This window comes from Cetorhinus maximus, chromosome 7 (assembly GCF_964194155.1).
Source record: "Cetorhinus maximus chromosome 7, sCetMax3.hap1.1, whole genome shotgun sequence".
NCBI lineage: Eukaryota > Metazoa > Chordata > Chondrichthyes > Lamniformes > Cetorhinidae > Cetorhinus > Cetorhinus maximus.
Window position 1 is genome coordinate 33,911,197 of NC_135885.1, and position 13,711 is coordinate 33,924,907.

General features: G+C 46.1%; 1 protein-coding gene and 1 long non-coding RNA gene across 6 annotated transcripts in view; one reads left to right on the forward strand and one right to left on the reverse strand.

Annotated features, from left to right (window-relative positions):
* Positions 1–13,711, reverse strand: part of nbeaa (neurobeachin a) — a 1,012,857-nt gene that overhangs the window by 318,302 nt on the left and 680,844 nt on the right. The gene's annotated exons all lie outside the window — the stretch shown is intronic.
* The window catches only part of LOC144682705 (uncharacterized), an 80,517-nt gene that overhangs the window by 13,954 nt on the left and 52,852 nt on the right, over positions 1–13,711 (forward strand). Inside the window, exons 2-4 of one of the 4 annotated variants that reach the window (XR_013577091.1) lie at positions 5,493–5,570; positions 6,510–6,557; positions 7,037–7,159. The exons of 1 other annotated variant lie outside the window; for it this stretch is intronic. This is a non-coding gene — a long non-coding RNA (uncharacterized LOC144682705). Of the gene's footprint in view, positions 1–5,489; positions 5,571–6,509; positions 6,558–7,036; positions 7,160–13,711 lie in introns of those variants that run through there. 2 more of the 4 variants (XR_013577089.1, XR_013577090.1) reach the window with 2 other exon arrangements.

Genomic DNA, 13,711 nt, shown 5'->3' on the forward strand with positions numbered 1-13,711 from the left:
ACCACCCTCTGGGTGAAAACATTTCTCAGTATCTAGTCAGAAGTAGTTGTTTTTGGAGTCCTCAGGATTGACTCCTGATCTCATACAATCTCATAGCCTCAGGTTAAATATGTGTACAATAAGTACAAGGAAGTTTCCTGCTGATTTCTACCTCCCACTTTCCCCTCAGCCAATGATCCATTCTTCTTCATGTTGCTTGAGGGAAGCAGTAAGAGGAGAAAAGGCACGGAATTTGCGCTGTGTTGGGAACTTCAATGTCTATCACCAGAATGGGCTTGGAGTATATGATGGGAGAACCAACATGAGAAAATAAAAATAACCTACTTCACCTCGGTCTCACCAATTTACCTGTTACAGATGCATCTGTTCAAGCCAGAATTTGTAGGGGGGATCACTGTATAGTCTCTATGAGGAGCAAGTCCTGTCTTCACACAGAGGACAAACTTTGTTGCGTCATGTGGCACTACCAACATGCTAAGTGGATTAGATTATGAACAGATCTAGGAGCTCAAAACTGGGTATTCATAAAAAAAAGACTTCCAGTTCTATAAGCAGCTTTCACAACCTCAGATATTCCAAAAGGTTTAACAGCCAATGAAGTGCTTTTAAAGTATAGTTATTGTTTTAATATAGAAAATACGGCAGTCAATTTGGGCACAGCAAACTTAGACAAACAGCTATGTGATAATGGCTAGTTAACGTGTTTTATTGTAGTGTTGACTGAATATTGGCTAAATCTCCCCTGCTCTTCTTGAAAATTGTGCTATGGGATCAGGCAGATGGGGCCTCAGTTTAACATCTCATCCACGTGGCACCGTGGGGCATCAGCAGCAGGAAAACCAAATAGCTCCATAATCAGTAACCTGATGGCCCAGTATATTGCTCATTCTTCCATCATCATCAGAGATGACCAACACTGATTCAATAAGGAGCAGAGAACTACACACTAGGAGCAGAACCAGGCATACTTCAAATGATGATAACCTGGCAGAACTAGAGCACAGGATTACATGCTTCCTAATTAGCAAATACAGCATGCTATAGACAGAACTAAGCAATTCCACAAAATACAGATCAGGCCATTTCTAGTCATGATTTGTGCTGAACAATTAAACAACTTAAGGGAGGGTTGTGGCTCCATGAACATTCCCACCCTCAACAACCACTGAACACAGTTCAACTGCAAAAGACAAGGCTGAAGTGTCCTCGACTTTCTTCAGTTTTGAGCGCTGAGTTGATGATCCCTTTTGGCCTCCTCCTGAGGATCTCACCCTTAGATGCTAGCATTCAGATAATTCAATCCACTCCGCGTGATATCAGGAAATAGCTGAGTAGATTAGACACAGCAAAGGCTACAGATGCCAACTGTGGTGCAGAAGACCTGTGCTCCAGAATTGCCCAGCTTTAGCTAAGCTGTTCCAGTAAACCAAAATACTGGCATCTACCCGACAAAATGGATAACTGCCCAGATGTGTCCTGTCCACAAAGAACATGCCAAGTCCTTAGCCCAAAGAAGGTTAAGGGAAAACATTATAGGCACTCAAAATTATGAAGGGCTATGAAAGGATAACTAAGGAAAAGCTGTTTCCCCTGGCAGTGCAGTCAGTAGCCAGAACAAATTTAAGATAATTAGCAAAAGAATCAGGGCAGTTGAGAATTTTTTATGCAGCGTGTTGTTTTGATCTGGAATGTACTACCTGAAAGGATGATGAAAACAGATTCAATAGCAATTTTTGAAAAAGAATTGCATATATATATTTGGAAAAGAAAAAATTGTAGAGCAGAGATTGGAACTAATTGGATAGCTCTTTCAAAGAGATGGTACAGGCATGATGGGCTGAGTGGCCTTGTTCTGTGATGAATGATTCCATGACGTCCAACCTGGCTAATTACTGTCCCATCAGCCCACTCCCAATCATGAACAATGTGAGGTGACAAACTGTCCGTAGCAGAGGGCGGGCAGGGGCTGAAATATGTGGAAGGGGCCGAAGCCATTGGCTTTGGTTTTCCAAACGTTTAATTGTGGAAGCTGTGGCTCACCCAGGACTGGATGCCGAACAAGCAGTCTGACAACACAAGCAGCAGAGAGGTGATGGTAAGGTTGAGGTGGTTGTATACAATCCACATGTGATACCTTACTGTATGTCTTCGGAACGTTGTCAAATGGCAATATGTAGATGTGGAATAGGAAGGAGTAAAGGCTAGGTACTTCCAAAACTCCAGAATTATAGGTGAGGGGACAGAAAGAGAAATGATTGCAGGAGATTCTCTAACTACAAGTGGATTGGTAAGAGTAGAACTAGGCAAGGGCAGTTCCAGTCAGCTGGAAAACGAAGAAGAGGCATTGGAGAATGCTGTGATGTGCCATGTCAAAAGTTGGAGACGTGCCGAGAAGGATGAGGGGGGGACAGTCAACCATGGTCACAGTAATAGAACATGTCATTTTTAACTTTGATTAGGGTCATTTTAATGCTGCAGCAGGGTGGAAACCTGATTGGACAGGTTCAAACATGGAGCTGCAGGCAAGGTGGGCACAAATTTGGTTTTTGGAGAAAGAAGTTGGAGATTGGGTGGTAGTTTGCAAGCACAGAGGGGTCAAAGGTGGATTTTAAGCAGGGGGTAGGTTGATATCAGCTGATTTGGGGACACTGCACTAGGAGAGGTAACTATTTACAATACCAGCTAGTACGGGGGCAAGGAGGGAAAATTGGATGTTTAAGAGCTTAGTAGGAATGGGGTTTTGAGAGCAGGAGGTGGATTTCATGAACAAGATGACAACACCATTTCCTACATGTGACTCATTAATAACTTGCTCACTGATGCTCAGTTTGGGTAACATCAAAACCATTTGGCTCCAGGACTCATTGCAACCTAGGTCCAAACATGGATAGAGTAACTTAATTACACAGGTGAAGTGAGAATAAATGTCCTTGACATCAAGGGCAGAATTTTTAGCTGACCCAAGCCGCTCAAGCATAAAATGACACGCGATGATGGTCGGGTGAGTGTCCCTATGTCATTGCGCACTCACACGATATTTCGATTGGCGGGTGCGCACAGGAGTCGGCAGTGCACCCGCCGACAATTAACAGGGCCATTAAATTAATTAAATGGAAATTTACTTTGGGATAAGGTTCCCAACAGGAATTAAAAGTACAATAAAAATGTTCGAATCTCATTTATAACATGTCCCTGCTCATGTGACAGTCATATAAGCGGGGACATGTTTTTAACATTTTTAAATTCTTTACTTGCGTTTGTAAAAATCTTCAGCTCCCTGAGGCAGCTCTGTGCCTTCAGGGAGCTTTCAGTGCATGCATGTGCAAACTTCTGTGGTCACCCTCCTCCCATCCCCACCCAGGCAGTTAATTGGCCAGTCAGCGTGAAATCGAGGTCGGGGCCGATCGTGGGCGGTGGTTGGCTTCACAACCGCTCGTGGGCCAGCCCGCCGCACCTGCCTGACGAGGTAAAAATCCTGAGCCAAGGTAGCATTTGACCAAGGGTAGTACCAAGAAGCCCTCATAAAATTGAAGTTTATGGGGATCGAGGGAAGTTCTCCACTGGCTGGAGTCATATCTGGGCTAAAGGAAAAAGATTGAGGTCAATGGAGGTCAATAATCCCATCCCCAGGATATCACTATGGCAGATCCTTGGGGAAACATTCAAAGTCCAATTAGCATCTTAGGGAACATCGTTGACCAGAAAACAAACAGGACCAGCCATATAAATACTATGACTACCACAACAGGTCAGAGGATAGATATTTTGCACCAAGTGGCTCATTGTCTGCGTACCCAAAACCTCTCTACCACCTTCAAGACACAAGTCAGGAGCATGATGGAATGCTTTTCACTTGCTTGGATGGTTGCAGCTGCAACAACAATCAAGAAGCTCAGCACTATAGAGGACAAAGAAGTCAGGCAAATCAACACTTCACTCTCTGGTTTAAACATCAACTCCTTGTACCAACAGCAATCCATGACTGCAGTGTGTTATCTATGGGAGTTGCAAGTCACCAAGGTTTCTTCAGAAGCAACTCACCACCTAGCTGGAGAACAGAAGATGCACTAGAGAACCATCACCTCCAACCTATCTCAACTTGGGCATGTATCACTGTTTCTTCATTGTCGTTGAGTGAAAATCCTGGAACTCCCGAATTAATAGCAATGTGGGACCAGCTTCACCTCACAACTGCAGCAGTTCAAGATGGAAGCCCACTACCACCTTCAGAAAGGCAACCAGAAATGGGCAACGAATGTGGACTTTTTAGCTATCTCAATATATATAAACATACATAATTTTGACATGGGAAATATGGTGGGGCAGCCAATTTTGAAGGACCTGGTACAGAAGGTAAAGTCGCACGGGATCAGAGGTGAGCTGGCAAGGTGGATACAGAATTGGCTTGGTCATATAAGACAGAGGGTAGCAGTGGAAGGGTGCTTTTATGAAAGGAGAGCTGTGACTAGTGGAGTTCCGCAGGGATCAGTGCTGGGACCTTTGCTGTTTGGAGTATACATAAATGATTTGGAGGAAAATGTAACTGGGCTAATTAGTAAGTTTGCAGGCGACACTAAGGTTGGAGGAGTTGCAGATAGTGAAGAAGATGGTCAAAGGATACAACGGGATATAGATCGGTTGGAGACTTGGGCAGAGAGATGGCAGATGGAGTTTACTCCGGACAAATGCGACGTAATGCGTTTTGGAAGGTCTAATACAGGCAGGAATTATACAATAAATGGCAGAACCCTTAAGTGCATTGATGGGCAGAGGGATCTGGGTGTACAGGTCCACAGGTCACTGAAAGTGGCAACGCAGGTGGATAAGGTAGTCAGGAAGGCATATGGCATGCTTGCCTTCATTGGCAGGGGTATTGAGTATAAAAGCTGGGAAGTCATGCTGCAGCTGTATAGAACCTTGGTTAGGCCACACTTGGAATATTGCGTGCAATTCTGGTTGCCACATTACCAGAAGGATATGGAGCCATTGGAGAGGGTGCAGAGGAGGTTTACCAGGATGCTGCCTGGTCTGGAGGTTATTAGCTATGAGGAGAGGTTGGAAAAACTCGGATTGTTCTCACTAGAGTGACGGAGATTGAGGGGCGACTTGATAGAAGTTTACAAAATTATGAGTGGCATGGACAGAGTAGATAGTCAGAAGCTTTTTCCCAGGGTGGAAGAGTCAATTACTAGGGGACATAGATTTAAGGTGAGAGGAGAAAACTATAGAGGAGATGTGCGGGCAAGTTTTTTACGCAGAAGGTAGTGAGTGTCTGGAATTTGCTGCCAGAGGAGGTGGTGGAAGCAGGTACGATAGTGGTGTTTAAGAGGCAGCTTGACAAATACATGAACAGGATGGGAATAGAGGGATACGGACCCCGGAAGTGCAAAATGTTTTAGTCGACGGGCAATATGATCGGCAGGCTTGGAGGGCCGAAGGGCCTGTTCCTGTGCTGTACTTTTCTTTGTTCTTTGTTCTTTGACCTGCAGCAGCATTTAAAGTTGAGGATTGGACGTGAAACAGAGCATCAGTTTTGAGCATCAGGCAACATATTTACGACATCGAAAGCAGTAAGGATATTAAATATACATGCCTTTAAGGCTGAAATCCTGTAAACGACTTCAGTGAAAATGAATTTCAAACCTGCTTTCAACTTTCTATGACTGCAGCTAAGAATACTTACAATGGCCCACTACTAACTTCTGGTGCCTATGTTTGGTGGGGTGGGGAGCGATCAGGATCTGGCAGAAGCAATGTAATCAGAAACAAAACTGAAACCGGGATTGTAACTACATCATTTGATTCTGGTTTGCATTTATTTAGGAAGCCCATGCCTTTTTCTGACAAGAGTTCTATCTGCCTAAATCGAAGTCTGTCCAAAAATCAGAACAGAAGCATCATAAGTGTCATGTCGGCACTTCTACCTCTCTTGTGGTTTTGGTTCCACTATTGGTCTGTTTTAGGTGCACAGAGGACAGCAGGGACTTGAAAATTGCCACCAATAAAAGCTCTATTTGAAGGTAATGCCTCCAACTGTTCAGTTGTTTTTATATCAGTCTCTTAGTCAGATTGCAGGAGCCTGAGTCCGTTAACTAGTTCCAACTGTTAAACTATGATTCCACAGATTAGTGACAGACGTATAGACCTAATTTTATCTGGGTTGACAAGTCTGCCGCCATTCTACAGAAAGGGGATTTAACAGGTTAAATCCAGGAAGTTGGTTTCCAGATGCTGGGCTCTGGGAATCTTACATAAAAGACTAATATAAAAGGCCCTTCAGCGTAAATAACTGAAACCTTGTAACGTATTTTTTACGAGTAACATTCAGTTCAAATTTAACATGTTTGTAACTTTTATCATGCCTTATTTCTTGAAATAATTATCCTCTGCCTTGTACAACCGCTCATTATTTTACAACCTTTCCAATATTTGTAAGTTATTGCCAGAGTATACTCACTAGACAATGTCAGTCATTTTCACACTTAAGTGACCATTTCTTCTTGTACCAGGTCAAAATTCAATGCTGTATTTTCTTTGAAGACATGACATTCAAGAAGGTGAATGAAATTAAACTACTATATAAGTGTAGAAGTGCTTGATGACAATATAATTGTAACTAGGTTAATAAGCCTGTAAGAACCTCGAATACATTATATTAGTAGCCATTGTTCAGCAAGATGGGATATCAAGGACACTTGTAAGTAAAACACTTACAGCTACAGCTAAAGACTTGGATCAATATTAATGTGACTTTCATTTCATGCTTGTCCGACTCCAATAAGCTGACAATATACTCTGATTATGTGAAGTGCCTCCAAGTAACAAAAAGGTTATTAGATTGCAGAAGCGAAAATGGAAGCAGCTTTTTTATTGACAGTTGCACTAATAGATTTTACGGATTTTAAGGCTATCTAGCACAGGGAAGCAGTCATTTCCAAGATACAAAATAAGGATCAATATAAACTATAAAATTAAAAAGAAAAATAATAAAATGTTGAAATTAATTATTTTTACAATGTTTGTTTATTTTTGGGAGGTTAGAAAATGAAGTAAAAGAATTTTAACAAGAGGACAGAGAAAACAGCAACTCAAAGGTGAACATGTTCATGGCTACAGTTGTAATCCCCACTGAAACTGAATAAAAAAAGGCAGAATGATAGCACAATGGAGCTTTATGTGGAAAGTTTTTACCAGGATATATCAGTGTCAACAAGTGGAGAAAACTGGGGTTGGGAATATACGTACCCTCAAAAAATTTTACATTCTAATGTAGTGATTTCAGCTGTTTCCAAATATTAATCAGAGTGACATAAAACAGAACATAAAACGAGGTGCATAAGGGAAAAAATGTGAACAAAGTAGCAGACAATAACACTTTCAATCCTGAAACCTACAGGTCCAAAACCTATTCAACCAATGGATGTTTGACTCAAAGCGATTTGAATACTTTGCTATGAGTACATACATATGCATAGAAATAATTACATTTAAATTTTGAGATTTTATCACCATTGACTCACCTGACAAACTTAAATTATTAAAGCATGCTGTTAGCATTTTACAATGTGTTTCGTGTCATCTGTAGCACTCCCGCCTGAGTCAAAAGATGTGGATTGACGTTCCATTCTAGGACTTGAACAAAAATATTTAGGCTGACACGTCAGTGCAATACTGAGGGAGTGGTGCACTGTTAGAGGTGCCAACTTTTGGAAGGATCAGTCTGTCATCTCAGGTGAACGAGAAAAATCCCATGCCACTATTTCAAAAAAGAGCAGGGGAATTATCCCCAGTGTTCTGGCCAATATTTATCCCTCAAATATCACCAAATACAGGTTATCTGGTCTGTGGCCTCAGGCCATTTGTGTATGTACGTACATAAGTCAAACTGGATCAAACTACTTTCACTTTTGTACCAGATTGCATGCAGTTCACGAGTGCTTTTGTTCTGTGAAGACTCCCGAGGCAAACAAATTTGGGCTGAGAAGCTTCCATCAAACCAACAGAGAAACTTGTGACTGTTCTTTCTGTGAGGGGAAGGCTTAAAAATCCAGGACAGAATTTTCCCGTTGGTGGGTGGGGGCGGGCCCCGCATACAGATGCGTAAAATGATGCGCGGTGACGTCAGGCAAGCGTCCCGACATCACGGCACGCCATCGCAATATTTCGGTGGGTGGGCACAAGATGATCTCCGATGCGCACCCGCCATTAATTAACAGGCCACTTAAGGCCCTTGAGGCAGCAATTGACGGTGATTTTGCCGGGCCCGTATGATCTTCAGGTCGTCGCAAGGGCGGAACGGGCAGGTGAGTAGGACACATTTATATAAACTTCATTCACAGGCGGAATAAGGGGGGGTCAGTGGGGTCACGAATGTGCTCAGTTAGATATTTAATTTGGAAAGTTACTGATACTTGCCTGTGTGAGCAGAAATACTTCAGAAATAGGGGAATTTATAATAGGGAACAAAAGAAATGGCTGACCAACTAAATACATACTTTGGTTCTGTCTTCACAAAGGAGGGCACAAATAACATACCAGAAATGTTGGGGAACGCGGGGTTTAGTGAGAGGGAGGAACTGAAAGAAATCAGTATTAGTAGGGAAATGGTGTTGGAGAAATTGATGGGATTGAAGGCCGATAAATCCCCAGGGCCTGATAATCTACATCCCAGAGTATTTAAGGAAGTGGCGCTAGAAATAGTGGATGCATTGGTGGTCATCTTCCGAGATTCTATAGACTCTGGAACAGTTCCTACAGATTGGAGGGTAGCTAATGTAACCCCACTATTTAAAAAGGGAGGTAGAGAGGAAACAGGGAATTATAGACCAGTCAGCCTGACGTCGGTAGTAGGTAAAATTCTAGAGTCATTATAAAAGATTTAATAGCTGAGCACTTGGAAAACAGTGGCAGAATCAGACAGAGTAAGCATGGATCTACAAAAGGGAAATCATGCTTGACAAATCTACTGGAATTTTTCGAGAATGTAAGTAGTAGAGTTGTTGAAGGGGAGCAAGTGGATGTGGTTTATTTGGACTTTCAGAAGGCTTTCGACAAAGTCCCACATAAGAGATTAATGTGTAAAATTAAAGCGCATGGGATTGGGGGTAGTGTATTGAGATGGATAGAAAATTGGTTGGCAGACAGGAAGCAAAGAATAGGAATAAACGGGTCTTTTTCCGAATGGCAGGCAGTGACTAGTGGGGTACCACAGGGATCGGTGCTGAGACCCCAGCTATTCACAATGTATATTAATGATTTAGATGAGGGAACTAAATGTAATATCTCCAAATTTGCAGATGACACAAAGCTGGGCGGGAGGGTGAGCTGTGAGGAGGATGCAGAGATGCTTCAGTATGATTTGGACAAGCTGAGTAAATGGGCAAATGCATGGCAGATGCAATATAATGTGGATAAACAGGAAGGCAGATTATTATCTGAATGGCTATAAATTGAGAGAGGGAAATGTGCAATGAGACCTGGGTGTCCTCATACACCAGTCGCTGAAGGTAAACATGCAGGTGGAGCAGGCTGCAAAGAAGGCAAATAGTCTGATGGCCTTCATAGCGAGAGGATTCGAGTACAGGAGCAGGGATGTCTTGCTGCAATTGTGCAGGGCCTTAGTGAGACCACACCTGGAATATTGTGTGCAGTTTTGGCCTCCTTATCTGAGGAAGCATGTTCTTACTATAGAGGGAGTGCAGGGAAGGTTTACCAGACTGATTCCTGGGATGGCAGGACTGACATATGAGAAGAGATTGAGTTGGTTAGGATTTATATTGCTGGAGTTCAGAAGAATGGGGGGGGGGGGTGGGATCTCATAAAAACCTGTAAAATTCTAACAGGACTGGACAGGGTAGATGCAGGAAGGATGTTTCCGATGATGGGGGAGTCCAGAACCAGGGGTCACAGTCTGAGGATATGGGGTAGGCCATTTAGGACTGAGATGAGGAGAAATTTCTTCACCCAGAGAGTGGTGAGCCTGTGAAATTCGCTACCACAGAAAGTAGCTGTGGCCAAAACATTGTATGTTTTCAAGAAGGAGTTAGATATAGCTGTTGGGGTGAAAGGGATCAAAGGATATGGGGAGAAAGCGGGAGCAGGTTATTGAGTTGGATGATCAGCCATGATCATAATGAATGGCAGAGCAGGCTCAAAGGGCCGAATGGCCTACTACTGCTCTTATTTTCTATATTTCTATGTAAAACACATACCAGCTGCTTGGACAGGACTCTCAACCTTCAGGTCAGCACTCTACAGTGAAGATCCTTTTTGGGGTCTGCAGGTTTCAGGAAGCCTTCCCTTAGCTTGGGAATGGGAGTTACGCTCTCCACTGGAGGCACCTCCTCTGAGGAGGAAGGGGGGTCCAGAAGTGGGAGGAGGCCAGGAGTGCACATTCAGCCTCCAGGGGAGCCACCTTTGGGAGGAGAGGCGCAGGCACAAGGGGCGCAGGGCCAACAGGAAGTCCAAGGCTGAAGGGACCGCAGAAGACGCCACTATCCTGCTCCCATGGTATACAGGCGGCGAAGCAGCTACCTCAATATGTCAGAGGTTTGTGCCAAAGGAGGCTCCGTCTCTCAAGGAAGACAGCCAACTCTATCTATCAGATGATAGGCCCTGAGATCTCCGCTGTGTGGGTATACACCCCATGCCAATGGCTCTAAAGATCACAGTTGTCCTCAACTTCTTTGCCTCTGACTCTTTCCAGGGCACAGTGGGTGACCTTTGCGGTGTCTCCCACTCAGCTGTCCATACTTGTGTCAAGCAGGTGACAGACGCTCAGTTCAGGCATTCATTGACGTTCATCCATAACCGCTGGGACCAGACCAGCCAGACAAAGCGAGCCAGAGGCTTCGCAGCGATTGCTGGCTTCCACCGCATTCAGAGTGCAATAGACTGCACACATGTGGCCAGCAAGGCGCCAGAAGGTGAGGGCTCCTTCGTCAACAGGAAGGGCTTCCACTCCTTGAACGTGCAGATAGTGTATGATCACAAGCTGCAGATTCTGCAAGTCTGTGCAAAGTACCCAGGCAGCTCCCACGACGCTTACATCCTCATACACTTCCAGGTACCAGGGCTCTTCAGAGCTCCAGCCTAGCTAGATGGGTGGCTGCTGGGTGACAAGGGCTTTCCCCTCAGAAGGTGGCTCATGAATAGAAGCTGAGCAGCAGTACAATAGGAGCCATGCCTCCAGAAGGGTTGTGGTGGAGAGAACAACCCGTCTCCTCAAGATGCGCTCCCGATGCCTGGGCCGTTCAGGGGGCGCACTCCAGTACCCCTCAGATCATGTGTCGCTGATAGTGGTTGCATGCTAGCTCTCCACAATCTTGCGCTGGAAAGGGGCGACGCTGTGGACAAAGAAGATATAGGCACAGTTGCTGTGGTTGCACACGATAAGTCCAGCAGTAAGTCAGAGGATGAGCACGCACACGAGAATGCTGAGGGGGCAGACACTGACCCGGGCATACTCCAGGGAGGCAGGGACATCTGGGAGGCTTTAATCCAACTACCTTTCAGCTAGAACGCCACAGATGGACCTCCAACAAATGCCTGTGCTGTAGGCTCCATACTTGATATGAGTGCTAAATCTGCCTGGATAGGAACATTAACTAAGAGCTCAATGTGATATAACTCACTTATAACATCATGGGTAACCATCCACCTGCAGAGGAAAAGAGGCACCCTCAGCCATGGTCACATGCCTAAATTTAATGATATAACAAAATGAACTTAAGGAAACAAAATGACAATGGTATTAAACACCACGCCAACTAATCATGACCTCATTGCGGAGCAACACAAAAGCACCAGTGAGAAACCTGTGGTGTGCCTAGGGTGCCTTAAATTTACGCTTTCGGGTGCTACGTTTAGGTGCTGTCCCCTCGCTGGCACTGGCATCTGAGACAGCCTGCTCACTGTGCTGTCCCATGGGCCTTGATGACCTTGGTGGATGTCCTGTGGACTGTGCAGCCTGTGCTGGCCCCGCCTGGGAGGGAGCGGCCAGTTCCACAGCTGGCATCTCCTGAGTCGTCGCAGCCTCACTGGATGAAACAGTCACTGGCAGAGGGGCGGAGGAGCTGCTACCCTTATCCAAGGTGCCCTGAGAGGAGCCCACAGAGATGACAGGCAGCTGCTGCGCCGATGTGAGGTCGCTTCAGACCTCCCTCCTCACCGTAGATGGATGGGCACCGAGCTGGGAAACTTGGTGCCCAGACCATCTCCCACACTGGCACTGACCAGCTGAGGTCAAAGCCATGTGGGAGCTTGTTGGTCCGAGCGCATCCCCAGGAAGCCCGGATTGGCCTCCTGGAGGAGCCTCTCCACAGAGTCGTCACTCTCCATGGAGGAAGCAAGGCGCTCAGCCATGAGGCTCATTGCATCGGCGATGGTCCGTGTGGACTCCTCCACCACGGAGACCAAGCCGTGCAATGCCTCATGTGTCTCCGCCAGATCCTTCCGCACACCCTGCTGGACTTCCAGCATTTGCTGCCTCACAGACGACTCCAGAGGCACATCATCAGCCACTGACTGAGCACGTGCCTGGTCCCCTGCAGTCCTCCGACTGCTGGCGCCATGGGCACTCTCTGTCTCGGCCAGCTCCTCCAGCGACTGTGAAGTGCCCTCACCACTGTGCCCCGGGACATTAGCCGATGATCTCATTCCCACCAAGGTGCTAGTATCTGCGCTGCCTGGCAGAGATGGTGTGACGCTGGTGGGTCAGAGATTTCAGGGCCCTCAGGTGTGAGAGGGGGCCCCTGTGCCTTCTCCGCTGATGCTGAAAGGAAGAACAAGGACATTTGATTAGTTAACGTGGAGACAAAGTCAATGTGCATCCCTGTCCCCCGGATCATTATGCGCTCATCCTTCCATAACCAATGGTCAAGCCATGTTGCAAACTTCAATCACTGAACATTCAGAAATGCCACGGCTGTTGGGATACTAATGGTGACCTCAGTGCTGGGCAAACATATCTGCCCGTGGCACCCGGGCCTCACTGACATCGGTAGACCTGGGCGCATGGTGACTCTCCAGATCGAGGGCCTCCTGCTCAAACCTGGTAATGATCGCCAACTGGGCCAGCCCTTCACCAGTCCTCAACCGCTCTGCGGCATTAAGAGCATTCTTCTCCTGAAAAGGAGAGAAGAGTACTGATTAGTACAACTTGCAACTGGAATCTCTTCGCTGCCGTCCCAGCCCAACCAGGGTGGAACATTGCAGGGCTCCAGTGCCTCCTCACCCTGCAGCTGCTGCACACTCACACAAAGATGCCAGGCCTGTCCCCCACGCCCCCTTGGCCAAATGCTGCCTACATCACATTTGGCACCACACGGTCTAACCTTGCAAAGCAAGGAGGCGCAAGTACGTGGAGCACAAAGGGCAGCAGGTGGATCGGTGCCCCGCCACCTGGAAGCTCCCCTCCCAGCATGTCAGCACCCTGACTTTGACATGTTCTGTTGTTCCAGCACTGTGCCTAGGCGCATATCCTCCAGGTTGCCCCCAAAACAGTAATGTGGCTGTCACTGTACCACATGCTGCAGGTGCAGAACCCATCTCATCACCACCCTCTCAGGATGCCCTAGGCAAGAGCATTATCTGCTGGCTCGCCCAGCGAAGGATACATGCCATCAATAATTCACTCAAAGTTGGGGGGCGGTGGCGGCAGCCAGGGGGGAAAGCCTACCTGCTCGGTTAAGTGACCAATGCCAACATGGTA